General features: G+C 37.0%; 1 long non-coding RNA gene across 1 annotated transcript in view; it reads left to right on the top strand.

Annotated features, from left to right (window-relative positions):
* Window positions 1-14124, top strand: part of LOC106034231 (uncharacterized) — a 316470-nt gene that overhangs the window by 125676 nt on the left and 176670 nt on the right. The window lies entirely within an intron of this gene.

Genomic DNA, 14124 nt, shown 5'->3' with positions numbered 1-14124 from the left:
TTTTTTTACTGTGGTGTGTTTAAAAAAAAAAAAAAAAGGGGCTTCTTGCCAGTTTGCCTACTTTTCCAATGATTTTTGAAGCTATTGGTCAACTGCCACAAGATTTTGATGGGTGGAAGTCAGAAATATACAAAGCTTTGTAGTATGGCAGGATCTACATTTCACAGTTGCATGGCATTCCTCTTACTAAGTGACCGTTTTCTACCTTGCAATGAGTGAGTACATGAACAGGGATTATGGTTATTTAAATCTGAACATATAAATCAAGATTAAGCTGGAGAGTATAAGTAAAAAGTGAATCACAAACAGCTCTATGGATGATTATTAATGGAAGACAACCACCTGCAGAATACCTGCTCAGATCTGAAGCAGCTGAACCTCTCTCTGGAGGTACTTGTCATTTACTATACAGAGGTGAGGAAAACTGCATTGCTAACTAAATTTGGGTGGAATTGATCAGTCGTGGGCCTTAGCATATGTTTGCCTTGAACCTCTTCAGACATGAGATACTCTCCAAGGTGTGATGATTTTGTCATTATGCAGAGTGTAGGAAAGGGGTGTGGGAAGACTCCTGTATCCAAGTAGAAAAGCAAAAGAAAATTAGACAAAAGCACACACTCTCCTGTGGTCACCAATGAAATGGTCTTTTTTTCTGATGAAATGTAACTGTTAGTGGACATCAAAGTGCTTTCAATTGCATTTGATTCTAGCATTTGTTGAGCTTTCCCTGACTGTTCATTAATATAATTGTGAGGCAAATGCCAACTTCAAGCTAAAGGTGACCTAAATGTCGCACCACCCTGTAAGAATTAAAATAAAGTGTGTTCAGGAATTAATGAGTGTAGTGGCCACATTTCTTATGCACAGCAACTGGTAGATCTCATCCCTTGCCTCCTAGACACAATGTCCTCCCCAGTCAGCTATGTATTGCCTCATCAAGTCACTGTTCTTGAAATTGTCAGCTGCTTTTTATCAGTTTCTAACAAACCACACAGGATGTGGATCATGAAAGTTAGGGGGTTTTGTGTTAGGACTCTTTACAACATCAGAAGTCATCTTTCCTTCAACAAGATCTATTCATTGTCCCTTCTAATGCTTTCTCCAAAATCATAAGATACACTTGACTTTCCTCTGATATACTTAAGAATAGCTAGCTGGCTTCTTTTACTTTACAGGTATAGTATTTCTACTTTCTTTCCTCTTTCGTACTGCTTTTTTATCCTTGGTGAAATGGCAAAGGACAGTGCTGTGAGTGACAGGGTAGCAAGAAAAGAGGAGGAAAAGACTTTGAAGGGTGATCAGAAGTATGCAATTTAGAGGTCACAAATTTAGTAAGATTTATTTTAAAATAAAATATCTTAACCATTTTTAATGTGTTCATGGTATACCTGAGAATAACAAAATTTGGACTGTGACTTCATTTGGAGGAAATTGACTTTGAATGTAGAAATTCACAGGAGGATGCATTGTTTATCTTTGATTATGTGATAGCAGAAGAAGGCTAATGGAGTCCTTTACAGTTAAAAGGTATAATTGATCTCAGCCCATGGAGGAGCCCCGGCAGAGCAGGTGGATGTGGCCTGGAGGAGGCTGCAGCCCATGGAGAGCCCCTGTAGGAGCAGACTCTGGGCCAGAGCTGCAGCCCGTGGAGAGGAGCCCATGCAGGAGCAGGGGGTCTGGGGGGAGCTGCCGCCCGTGGGGGTCCCGTGTAAGAGCAGTTTGGTTCTGATGGATGGATTCTGTGATATGGAACCATACTGGAGCAGTTCCTGAAGAGCTGCTGCCCATAGGAAGCCCGCACAGGATCTGTTCAGGAAGGATGGCATCCCATGGGAGGGACCCCACATTGGAGTAGGGGCAGAGAGTGACTGTGAAGGAGTGGTGGAGACAGAGCACTAGGGACTGACCGCAGCCCCTGTTCGTCATTCCCCTGTGCCACCTGGAGGGAGGAGGTAGAAGAGGGTAGATGTAGGGGGGAGGGTTTTTTTGGTTTGCTTTTAGTTTCACCTTGCTCTAGTCTGTTAGTAACAGGCAATAAATTACATTAATCTCCCTATGCTGAGTCTGTTTTGCCTGTGGTGATAGAGTGATCTCTCTGACCTTATCTCAACCCTTGAGCCCTTTTCATCGTATTTTCTCCTGCTTTCCCTTTGAGGAGGGGGAGTGAGAATGATTGTGGTGGAGTTCAGCTGCCCAGATGGGTAAAACTACCACATGTTCTAATAGACACTGAATTTCTTCTGCAACTTTATGGTGCAATCATAAGGCCCTTCGGCTGTTCCCTTCACAGCCTTGAAGAAAGAACAGTTGAACTCTTGGGGCTTATTAAGGGCATTTTCCTATTGAAATTCTATATGCAGTGTAGCTGGCCGTTCCTGCTTTAGAGGAAACTGATAGGCAGATATATTTGATAGATGTATGGCTTAATGTGGATAATGTTCTTAACAACTGACTTAAGCTTTTTTTTTTTTTTTTAAGACTGCCAAATGATGTCAAATAAGAAAACAATTTTTGACTTGTGATGCTGAATAATTTTTGACATTGTGCTACTATTTCTTACACCCAGCCTTGCAGTGAAGAGCTGTGGAGAATTCTAGATATCTCATTTTAATGTTACTATTAATAATTATTTTTTATCAAAGGCATTTTACATTATTTTGCGGTTGTTAAAGTAGCCATATCATTGCAATACTAAGATTGTGATTTAAATCTTTTTTGTCCATGTGATCTCTTTTGAAGAAGGTTGATGGTGAATCATAACAATCAAGTGAAGAGTTGGTCTAAGAAACGTTCTTCTTCAATCTAAGTCTTTTCCAAATTTCAGATTTTTCTAATATTGAACACATAAAATAAATATTAAAACATTTAATAGACATCTAAGAGTGCTATCTCTCAATTGCACAGAACCCATATAAAGTGAAAAATTTCTATAAATATATCAAGAAATACAGTCTCATCAGTCTCCAGTCATTTGAAGTGACACACTTTAACATTGAAATTTAGGGGAATCTGACAAGGTCTCATGCTTTCATAAAATTTGGATACTACTTCCTTCCTGCAAGTGCTTATCTTAATAATTACCATATCATTACTGAAATGTCTGCCCTTTCAAGGGCTTTTTTTAATTAAGGTGCTTTTCTAGTAGCTGGCCATTTAAATTCGTCAGGGATGAGCTGTCATGCAGTGTGGTGAGTGGTTACCATAGATTTCTCCCTCCCATCTATGAGATACTTTCCACTTAAAGTTCACATGAGATAGAAGGGGATACCTCTGCAATGACAAATGAAATAATAGTGACAGAAGGGTTTTCAATTTATCAGAAAAAGGCATAATGAAATCCAGTAGCTGGAAGAGAAGGCAGAGACAGTCTTATTAGAAATAGGGTGTGCAGTTTTCACAATGAGGGATAGCTGTCTATTGGAAAAGCATATCTAAAAATGTAGTGAGATTTATGTTATCTGGAATCTTTGTATATAAAATGAATAGCTTTCTGAAATATATGTTCTAACTTCAGGAGAAAATATGAGCTGCTTGTAGATTTTTTTCAATGACATTCCCTATTCCGTTCAGTAGATCAAAAAAAAAAAAAGTCATTGCAATAGTCATTTTCTCATTTCCCAGTTGATGAATATATGTTCTACTGGTCCTCAAAATATTGAGTTTGGACTAAAATGAAGAGGGGGAGAGAGAGAAAACATAGCTGCAAAGTGATGCACCTTTAAATCTTTCTCACTTTAAAATCCTATCTCTGATCCTTATCTTTCTTGCTAAGATGGTGATAGAGAACCCCTATAGGTACCTTTCACTCAGAAGCATTTTTTCAAAATATTTATTTTATTTTTCAAAATATATACTTTCATAATATATATTTCAAAAACAATCTTAAAGTACATGTAAACTACTTTTTGAAATTTAAAATTAAAACATGTAAAAGCAATGAAAAAACAGTAACCCAATCTAGAATTTTAACCATTCTTTTTATGATAAGCTAATGAATAAACCAACAGAATCTAATCTTCACGTGTGGTGAGTGGTTGAGTGTGACCTCTTAAGTATTTAGTCCAGAAATTTCAGAGACTGAAACTTTCAACTGTATCTGCAGTAGGTCAGAAGAAAGGTGATCAGTATATATCCAATCACCTTTTAAAGAGGGATGTAGGTAGACTCCATCTTCCTCCACAGATAGCTAAAAGTTTTTTGGTGCAGAAGTAGTTTTGGAAAGAAGGGGTAATAAGGAGACAGGATTGTTTCTATGGGTGGAACTTAGCTGATTTTTTTTTTTTTTTAATAGCATTGTTCTTACGGCCCTTTGAAAAATTGCTTTATGTATAAAGTTAATAAAATAGTTTGTGCTACTATCTACTTCAGTGTCTAGAGATCTAGTCATGTCTATCATGTTTAAAGTGCCTTCCCACTGTGATCCACAGCCCCTGGAGGGATGGAGCACTGTAGTTCTATTGAAGACTTTTCAATACAACATTTTTCATGATAAATTTGGAGTTTGCTTCCTATAACGTATGTGTCCTACCACTATAGCTGAATGGACACGTGATCTTAACCCTAGAAACCTTTGATATGTAAGGTCATCCATTAGATGGATTAGAGAGTCTAGCATTGCAGATATACAGATGACTTACTACTTAATGGTTTTGTGTCTTGGGCAGATGAGGATTTTTTTATTGTTCTTTGTCCTGGTTATGTATAGTATCCTCTAATACGTATATATACTCCTATAAAACGTCATTTCTGTGTGAAAATTATATTTATTGATATAAATGCTAAAGACTGATAGAAAATTCACACGCACACACACACCCCTTGATGTGCTAATACAAAATTTACAAAGTGGTTTAGTGTTTTGAAATTTGGAGTGGTGCTTCATGCCCTTCTCTCGCATAAAGGGACTGCAGTTAAAGGACATTTTTTTAATTGCAGTTTGGGATAACTCTCCAAGTGCTAGGTACAGGGCAGCCAGGCTAATACAGAGCTATTAGCAGGTGGCCGGACCAGCTGGAGTAGAACTGCCACCTGCTACAACATTCACCATTAATTAACTAACTCATCATTAATTGCATGGCCTTCCCATGAAGATTATCTGTACACTACAATAAAATCTTTGCCTCAGAATGATAAATCTGAACTCTCAGGGAGACTGGTTGTGGCCTAATGCTAGACATCAGAGACATGTCTGGGCATCTCATCAGGACATCTCCTGCTCCTCCAGAGAAGGAAGCAAACACCCAGGAAATGCTGAGTGGATAGAGCTAGATCACAGCTAGTGCTGTGTGTGGTCACAGGACCAAGTCCTTTGGGGTCAGTGGGGGTCAGTTTTCTCTCGCTTAGAATCCTGTTCTGCAGGGCTATCTTGAGTGCAGCTTTGTCATGCCATGGATGACCTAGTTTTCTTGAGGTAAAAGGTGGTTACAATCAAGAGATGAACCTGCATGCTCTATGTGAATACTAATCAAAAGCAGCTTTAAAGATAGTAATACAAGAGCTTCTGCTCTTTTGCCTTCTGTCAGATGGTCGTGTTTCTTTTTGTTGTTGTTTTTTGTTTTTCCCCACCAGTGACCTGCAGGTTAGATACTTAGCATTCACCTCCTTTTGTAAGGAGTGCCAGTCATTTTGCAGAACATGACTTAAAGCAGGATTTGAAGTATGAACAACAATTTCAATATGTAATGATTATGTTGTCAAAAAGGAACACTTTTTTGAACTTCAGCTTCAATGAGAAAGCCATCCATAAGGTAGCACTGTCTGGACTTAAACTCCTTCTGTGCAGTGCCCCTGAAAGAGAAACCTGAGGAAAGGTGATTCTCTCATTTGTACCTATACAACTATTGATATTTTTACTCCAGGCACTGTTAAAGTTGGGTATCTATATTCAAATAAAACATCAGGGTAACCCAGTATGGTTTGTGTTTTATGAACTTTTTTTTTTTTTTGCATTGTGTCTATGGGATATAAACTCAACATTTTCAGGTCCAGTTCTATTGGACCTGCATGTATAAATCAAGCTCAGTTGCAACAGAGACTTTTTTAATTGGGGTACTTTATATGTATTTTCGGCCTGGTTTCTCCTGGATAATTTTAGCTTGGTACTTTCTAAGACTTTGTCTAACTGTCAGAAGATGACATGCTGTTTAGCTAGAATAAGTAACATAACAAGCCTGAAAATCTCAGAGAAATAGCAGATTTTTGCATTTCAGATGAAAATATGGACAGTACTTCATTTTGATTCTTAACTGCTTCTCTTGCAATAACGCCCAATAACAATTCTTTAGATTGTAGATATATAGTGTATATAATTAGTATGCACTCAAATAGTAGTGTCTCCATCTGAAAACTGATTTCTTTTTTATTTAGCTTTAATAACAATATCATATTAAAATTCATATGGGAAATTTCACAGCTTATTTTTGGATTGAAGAATACCTAATAGATGTTTAATATGATATTAAAATACTGCATAATTTGAAATCTAAAAATTACAGTTGCTCTGAGGTGGAATGATGTGTTCTTCAGTTTTGGAACGGGAACTACTATGAATATGAAAATAATTTGAGAATGCAATGAATTTAGTTTCAGTTTTATGTCATAGCAAAAGAAGAAAAAAGGCAAGCACAGAAATTAAAATGATTTAAAAAAAATAAAGTAACAGACACTTATAAAAAGCACAAATTGAGTAGGAAACCCTCACAAACTAGGAAAGAATCCCTACATTGGAAAAACAAAACAAAAACACCACCTTCATTATTGTGTTTTGTGTTGATTTAAATAGAGGACAAATAGCTTACTGGTGAACTAGTTTAAAGAGACTAGGAAAACAATTGTTTTGACTAGCAGAACTTCAATGTACATTTCTATACTTTTTGCTTCTGATATTGGTTTGTCTTGCAATCTGTTGAGGTGATTCCAAGTCTGAGTACAAAAACAAAGGAACAAGATAGTTATTCTGATTAGAAAAGGGAATAGCTTGGATGGAAAGTTTTGTTTTATAAGATATTGGCTTTTTTGATGAAAAATGAGGGCTTTTTTCTTTCTCTAGAATGCACAGTTTTCACTGGAAAAGCAGCAGTAGCAATGCATATAACATGTTTAACAGATAGGAAGCCTGACAGCTGGCATATGGGTGTAGATTTGTTGTTTTGCTGGATTTTTGTTGGTATTAAATTAAATAAAAAAAAAAAGTGAATGTGTGGAATTGCATTAGATTTTTTTCTGCTATTTTGTTGTAAACTTTCCATATATTATTCTTTTTTTTTTTTTTGCCATTGCTGGCATTCATGATCCAGTGATGGATTTATCCTATGTTGTGACATCACACCTTTCATAAGGAAATAATTTATTTCAATGAAAATTGTTTTCAGCTATCCTAGTGATAAAATCTTGACCCTGATAATTTCTAAAATGGAGGAGTAAATATTTTAGACATTATTTGAACATCTTCTTTTGGCTGAGGTTTTCCCAATTGTAAAGAACCTTCTCTCCTCTAAGATTCATGTAGCATCTGGGAAGCAGTACATTGTACATATGTACATTTGTTGTAAACGGGCATGTTATGTGTGTGGAAAGGGCACAATATATTTCCTTGTAAAAATAAAACAGTGCACTGAACCAATACAAAAGTTGTCCTTGTATCATCATTCAGACTTGAAGATTCCTATTCTGTTAACACTCTTTCAGTTTTTTACTTCTCAGTAATATGATTAAGCTTATAAATTACAAAACAAAATGCTAATAGAAAAATAAAGGTTGTATAGACAACATAGGACTAATTTATTCCAGTAATTAGAGCAATATTTTATGCAGTTATTCAAAATAAGTAGACATGCAAGTTATTCTATCACTTAATAAATTACCATAAAGTCTACTCTAAATCTAATATCTTTCAATTCCTCTAAGATGATGAATATTCTGTTATCAATGACTTAATCTTCTAATAATTTCCACACAGCAAACTCTATTTTGGCATAAACACAAACAGTAATAGAGTTAATGGGAAATGTTTTTCTATACCAATTAAATTTAACCTTGAGGACCAGGCAGTCAACTGATATAAGGTGAGGTATACTTTTTTAGGCTCTTGTATAGGATTAAATTCTATGATTGTGTAAACGGAGTCCAATAACACTATCTTTTTAAAGGGAGGCTGATATAGTATTATTTCCATGAACACTTCATAAAATTAATTGTGGAATTTCTGTTCAAGACCTTTGTTTTGGCAGAAAGAGATGCTGCAGGTTATTTTGATTAGATAATATTTATCAAACTATTTTCTATTTATTATGACAACTTCAATCTTTTCAATAAATCTCTGCAATTGTGACTTTTTTTCAGGAAAATAATTTGTTTCATTGCTACAGAAATGTTTTATTTTGATCTGTAAATTAGAAAAAAAGTTTCATTTTGCTATATGCAGAAGCCTTGTTTAATAGTTTTATGTACAGTACAAGAGGGCTTCGACTATTGTAATCTTAAAATATCTATTACTGTATCATGTCTTGAAATGGTATGTCAATAGTATATAACAAACTATAAAATAAAGGGGAAATTAATTCTGCATAGCAGGTATTTTAAAATAAATTCCTTTTTTGTTGAGATGTCATATTTTAGCAGACAGGTTTTATCAAACCACATTTTTTTTTCCAGTTTCTTGGTATACTATTTGCTTTCTTACCAATTTGGAACAAAAATATAACTTTGGAACATTAGGATTTTCAGAAGGCAGATTTTTTTTTTTTTTTTTTTTACAAAGGTGTGTAATCTCACCAACTCAGGTTGGTCAGCATGAAAAAAGCACATAAAAGTTAAATGCAGTGTTTTGTATTGCTTTCGTCTTATAGATTGTAGGATGACTGCTGTTTCTTGTGAGAACTCTTTTTTATTTTACTCCCAGAGAGCAAGTCACAGGGCAAGGCACAGAGGTTGGCCTTATCCAGCCTACACAGGCAGTGAATTAAATGGGTCTTTCCAGGTCCTCCTAGGCTTAGCATCCCCATGTCCTGGCTGGCCATAAACTCTGGTCTGATCCCTGCTGACTGAGCCTGTGATTTGAACAACTGTTCTCAGTTGATGAGAATTGACTGGTTCTCAACACTGTTTTTAGGGCTGTTTATTTTTTTCATAAATGACCTAGTTTGCAGGACTTGAAGGTATACTAAGTTTGTGTATGATGCTAAATTGGGAGGATTTGTTGACTCTGTCAAAGGTAGAGAGGCTTTGCAGAGAGACTTTGGAAAAACTAAGAATCTAAGCAATCACCAACATTATGAAGTTTAACAAAAGCAAGTGCCAGATTCTGCACCTGGGCAGGGGCAACCCTGGATATACTTACAGACTGGGGGATGAGAGGCTGGAGAGCAGCCCCACAGAAAGGGATCTGGGGGTTTTGGTTGATAGCAATTGAATGTAAGTCAGTAGTGCGCCCTGGCAGCCGCGAGGGCCAGCCATGCCCTGGGGTGCAGCAGGCACAGCATTGCTGGCTGGCTGAGGGAAGCGATTGTCCTGTTCTGCTCTGCACTGGTGCAGCTTCACCTCCAGTACTGTGCGCAGTTTTGGACACTACAATATAAGAAGGACATAAAACTACTAGAGAGTGTCCAAAGGAGGGCTACAAAGATGGTGAAAGGTCTAGAGGGGAAGACGTATGAGGAGCAGCTTAAGTCACTTTCTGTGTTCAGAGCAGGCTGAGGGGAGGCCTCACGGCGGCCTGCAGCTCCCTCAGGAGGGGAGCAAAAGTGCAGGCGCTGAGCTCTGCTCTCTGGTGACAGGACCTGAGGGATCGGTACAGAGCTGAGGTGAGGGATGTTCAGCTGGATATTATGAAAAAGGTTCTTCACCAAGAGGGCGGTCAGGCACTAGAACAGGCTCCCCAGGGCAGTGGTCACAGCACTGAATCTGCTGGAGTTCAAGAACTGTTTGGACAGCGCTCTCAGACATATGGTCTTAATTTTCGGTGGTCCTGTGTGGAACCAGGAATTGGACTTGATACCCCTTGTGGGTCCCTTCCAACTCGGGATATTATATAATTCTGTTTGGGGTTAAATGTTGGCCCTGTTATTTAGCGATTTAATGTACTTTAACCCTTGTCATCTTACTAGTGTCAGCTGGCACGTTCCTTGGTTCAAAACCAATAGCCATTCAGGCAACCTAGGACTACAGTAATGATCGGATTTAAACTGGGATATCATAGACTAGGCTCTTGTTTTCATGCCGTGTGCCTTCATAGCAATATGAAGAAATTCCGCAATAGTAATTGCTAACATACATGGTTCTCAAAGTAACGAGTTATCAATAATAACATATAAATAACTATAAATAATAAAGTATCAAGAATATCTTCATTACTTTAATAATAAATATTATCTCAATATTTTCACACAGTATCTTTTGTGATAACATCTTTTTTCTTTGCTTATCATAATGAATTGTCCTTATGTGATTTATGAATGTGGCATATTTAGGATGCATAGTAAGTATTTAGAAATACTTCTATACAGTAATTTCCCTTGTGCTAGTTGAACCAACAAAACTGATTTTGACCAAATCAGTATTTCAGAATGAGCTCTTCAGAGAAAACTTTTCCTGAAAAAATTAGATTCAGCTACTGGTGTCACCTTTATTGCTATTGTTGTTTCACTAGACTTAATGCTGATAGTGGAATAGTAAGGACTCATCTGTGAAGAAATACTGAGGACAGTTCTCTGAAATCAAGCAAACTTGTTAATTTTCAAGTGGATTACTAACCTATAGTAAGACTGTGGACAATGCTCTCAAAGAGGATTAAAGCCATTTTAAAGTTGGTTTAACATAATTTACTTTGGAAGTGAATGGAATTATTTTTTTAAAACCTTGAATGGCCCTGTAAAGACCAGATCTACAGTGAAAATACCTAGTTAGTCATTTTAATTTAAACAGGCAATGAGAAGCAAAATGCAGAGATGAAGTAATCTGTCCTGCTAGTGCTAGAACTCAGGATCCTTTTGCTTCCTTCCTGTCTGCCTTTCCCAGGACAGAGCTGTCTGCCCATGTTGAGGTGATACTACCTGCTAGTGTTGCCATAGCTAAGGAAAACGCGTGGAGGGAAGGGACATTTCTGGCAAGATTGTAAAGCTTTCCTTTTTTTCTGTGTGCTTGGATGACAACTGTTTACGTAAAGCTTTCCATCACTTATGAAAGCAGTGGACTTAGGCACTACTTCCAATTCACTTCATAAGTCAATGCAACAAGTTTTCTGAGACACAAGCTACCCACTCTAAAAAGAGGTTGAACACCTGAAGAGTAGTTAAGAGAAGATGCTCTGTATGAAAGGGAAGATGGGAACAAAATGTATGTGATGGGGGAAGTTGGCCAGTTGGGAAAGGGTGATAGATAAGGAATGGAAACAGATAAGAAGCAGCAGAGCAGTGAATGTTCTTACTGGCCAGGATGAGTATCTTGAGAGCTGTCTGTCGAGGGCAGTTAGAGGAGACTCAGAGATAAGAGTACTGAGTGATATCCAGTACTGCACCACCAACAGCCCTGAAACAGCAGAAGAAATTTCAAAGGATCTTAGAGCTGAAGCCAAAAGATTTTTAACTTTTTTTTTTTTTTCATGTGTCTATAAATATTTATATTTATATAAACATTTTCTTCTGGAAGTTCTAAGTTGATCTCAAACAGGCATATCGTATCTCCACTACGTTTATTTTCTCTCAGCCTTCCTTCCCCACTTTTTTTCTCAGGGGGAAAAAAATAAGGAGGAGTAAGGTACTGGAACTATGCGAGATGAAGGAGAAAAGGGAATCCTTCTTGTCCCAATATAATTTTTAAAAGCTAAAAAAAAAAAAATTGCAAATAGTGGTGGAGTTTGATGTTTATTCTAGAAAATAAACCAATAGGAACAGCAGGGAATTAATTCTGGTCCAATTCAAATAACAATACAGAAGCAAATAAGTCACAGTGACAGAGATTTAGCTATTGGAAGAAACTACCAGAGGAAATTATAGATTTTGCAGATTTGGTGTCTGCAGATGGGGTTTGTTAATGTGATTTTTGATCATCTGTTCAATAAATCTTCATTGTTTTAAAATAATTGAGTGTTGCATTTATCTGAAAGTGGAAAGGAACCTGTTAGCTGCAACCAAAAACATTCTGGAGAAAGAAGGTGAGTGATCGGGCAGCAAATAGCAATGTTGCTGGTGTTAGACAGTACCTGGACTGCCTCCTCCCACAGATTTCTTGGGCAGAAAAGTAAAAATGGGTGGACATGAATAAGGGTAAATGCAGGACAGGGATGTGAGAGTAGTGGCAGGCAGGACTTTCTGCAGAGGAGAGCTACCTTTTGGTGTGAGCATATGCATAGAAATTAAGCAGGGAAGCAAGCAGCATGGAAGTGATGCAGGAGGTCTGGAGTATTATGTATGGCATGTTCTGAAAATTCCTTTTCAATTGTCTTGTTTTGTTTCTTAGTAAAGCCAGCAACCCTCATTCAAGTAAAGGCTGGATTTCTCTTGGTAAAAATGTGTGTTAGTTGAACATTAGTCTTTTTTTTTTTTTTTTTTTTTTCCTTTTTGGTTGAGTATAGAGTGAGAGGTGACATTCTCTGACTTGTTTTATGGGAAGACAAACTTGAACTAATGATCCCTCCTACCATCAAATCTATGGATCTGTTACTGGCTCAGTTTACCCAGATTAAATGTTTGTCTTCCTCTTTTCTGGCACAGCAAGAATAACAAGGGGAATACTCACGTTCAGGCTGCTGAAAGAAAAATATAGAACTGCAGGGTTAATTATCTTTTGATTGCTTTTATCCCAGCTTTTCTGGAGCAGTGTCTTTAATGTTATTACAGTTAATGCTGTCCTGCATAAAAGATGCATAGCTGCAACTAGAATTCAGCAAACTGTAACAGCAAAAGCCTGGCAAGTGATTAATGCATGCATGGCATTTAGACTAACACATTTTTATAACCTAAATGGCATTGACACTAGTGGATAGCAAGCTCTCAAAGAGTCATAGAAGATGATTATAGATAGTCACTACTGGTTACAGTGATGGAAGTAACTGATTAATGACTTGTAACAGTAGAGAAAGACCAGAGGTTAAAGCTGGCAAGGTAGTCAGCCTGTGCTGATGGAAGACAGATTTCCTCGTTTAGAAGAGGAGGTATTTTCATAACCTCAAGAAATATTTAAGTGGATATGTGCAATAGCAAAACCAGACAGAATTAGGTTTTCAGTGTTATTGAATGGTCTGTATCACCTCTATGGATCTAATGAAAGATCAATGAAGATACTATAAACAAATGTTTTTTGATTTTTTTTTTTTTTTAAGAAATTGCACTTTTTGAAAGTTCAGCTGGTACCCTGTACGAATCAAATGCTCACTTGGTGGAAATCAGTATAGTTCAGTGGAATAATGTTAATTCAAAGCATTGCAAAATTTGGTTTTGAAACTTTGGGACTTCTTGTACATTTGCAACCTGTTTTGTTACTCTCCAATTGAAATCATCATTCCGTGAGCAATGGAGGCTGCTCTCTGAGGGAACTGTAAAGCGTGAATAACATAATAGAAAAGCATCAGTTACCTACTGTGTGATTTTATCATCAGCAAGTGTGATATTCACAATATTAACTTGGCATCTACTGGAAGTGAGCAAACCTCTGTCTGCTTGTTCCTCTCAGGAAGACTCAAGTTATGTCTTCATGCTAGCAAATGCTTGTGTGTTTCCCTTCCCCGAGGTTTCTAATTGATTATGAATAATAAGTTTCTTAAACTAATTGTATTTATAATTGTCATGATATCTAGCTGGAAATACGTCATTAGAAAGTAATTGTGCAAATGCTGCTCAGCTTCAAGTTTTCTTACACTATTCTTGCTAATCCGATCCCTACAAATTTAGGGGAAGTGATAGTTAAGCCATGTTCATCTTTGAAAAGGTAGCTTTTGTGCATTTCAATGAAATGATTGCTTTGTTAGGAAAGTAATGTGTCAGCGGCAATCTTGTCAATTATCATACAGTCTTTAGTATCTCAATATTAAAAGAAATTATTGAGAAAGTGATTAAATCAAGCACCCCAGGAGTTCTTCAGCTCTACTAGATCTGACTTTATCCAAGGTGAATTACTGACCATGTGCTAGAC

This window comes from Anser cygnoides, chromosome 6, assembly GCF_040182565.1.
Source record: "Anser cygnoides isolate HZ-2024a breed goose chromosome 6, Taihu_goose_T2T_genome, whole genome shotgun sequence".
Lineage (NCBI taxonomy): Eukaryota > Metazoa > Chordata > Aves > Anseriformes > Anatidae > Anser > Anser cygnoides.
Note: the sequence above shows the minus strand (reverse complement) of the source record. Positions and strands in the feature narration are given on the sequence as shown.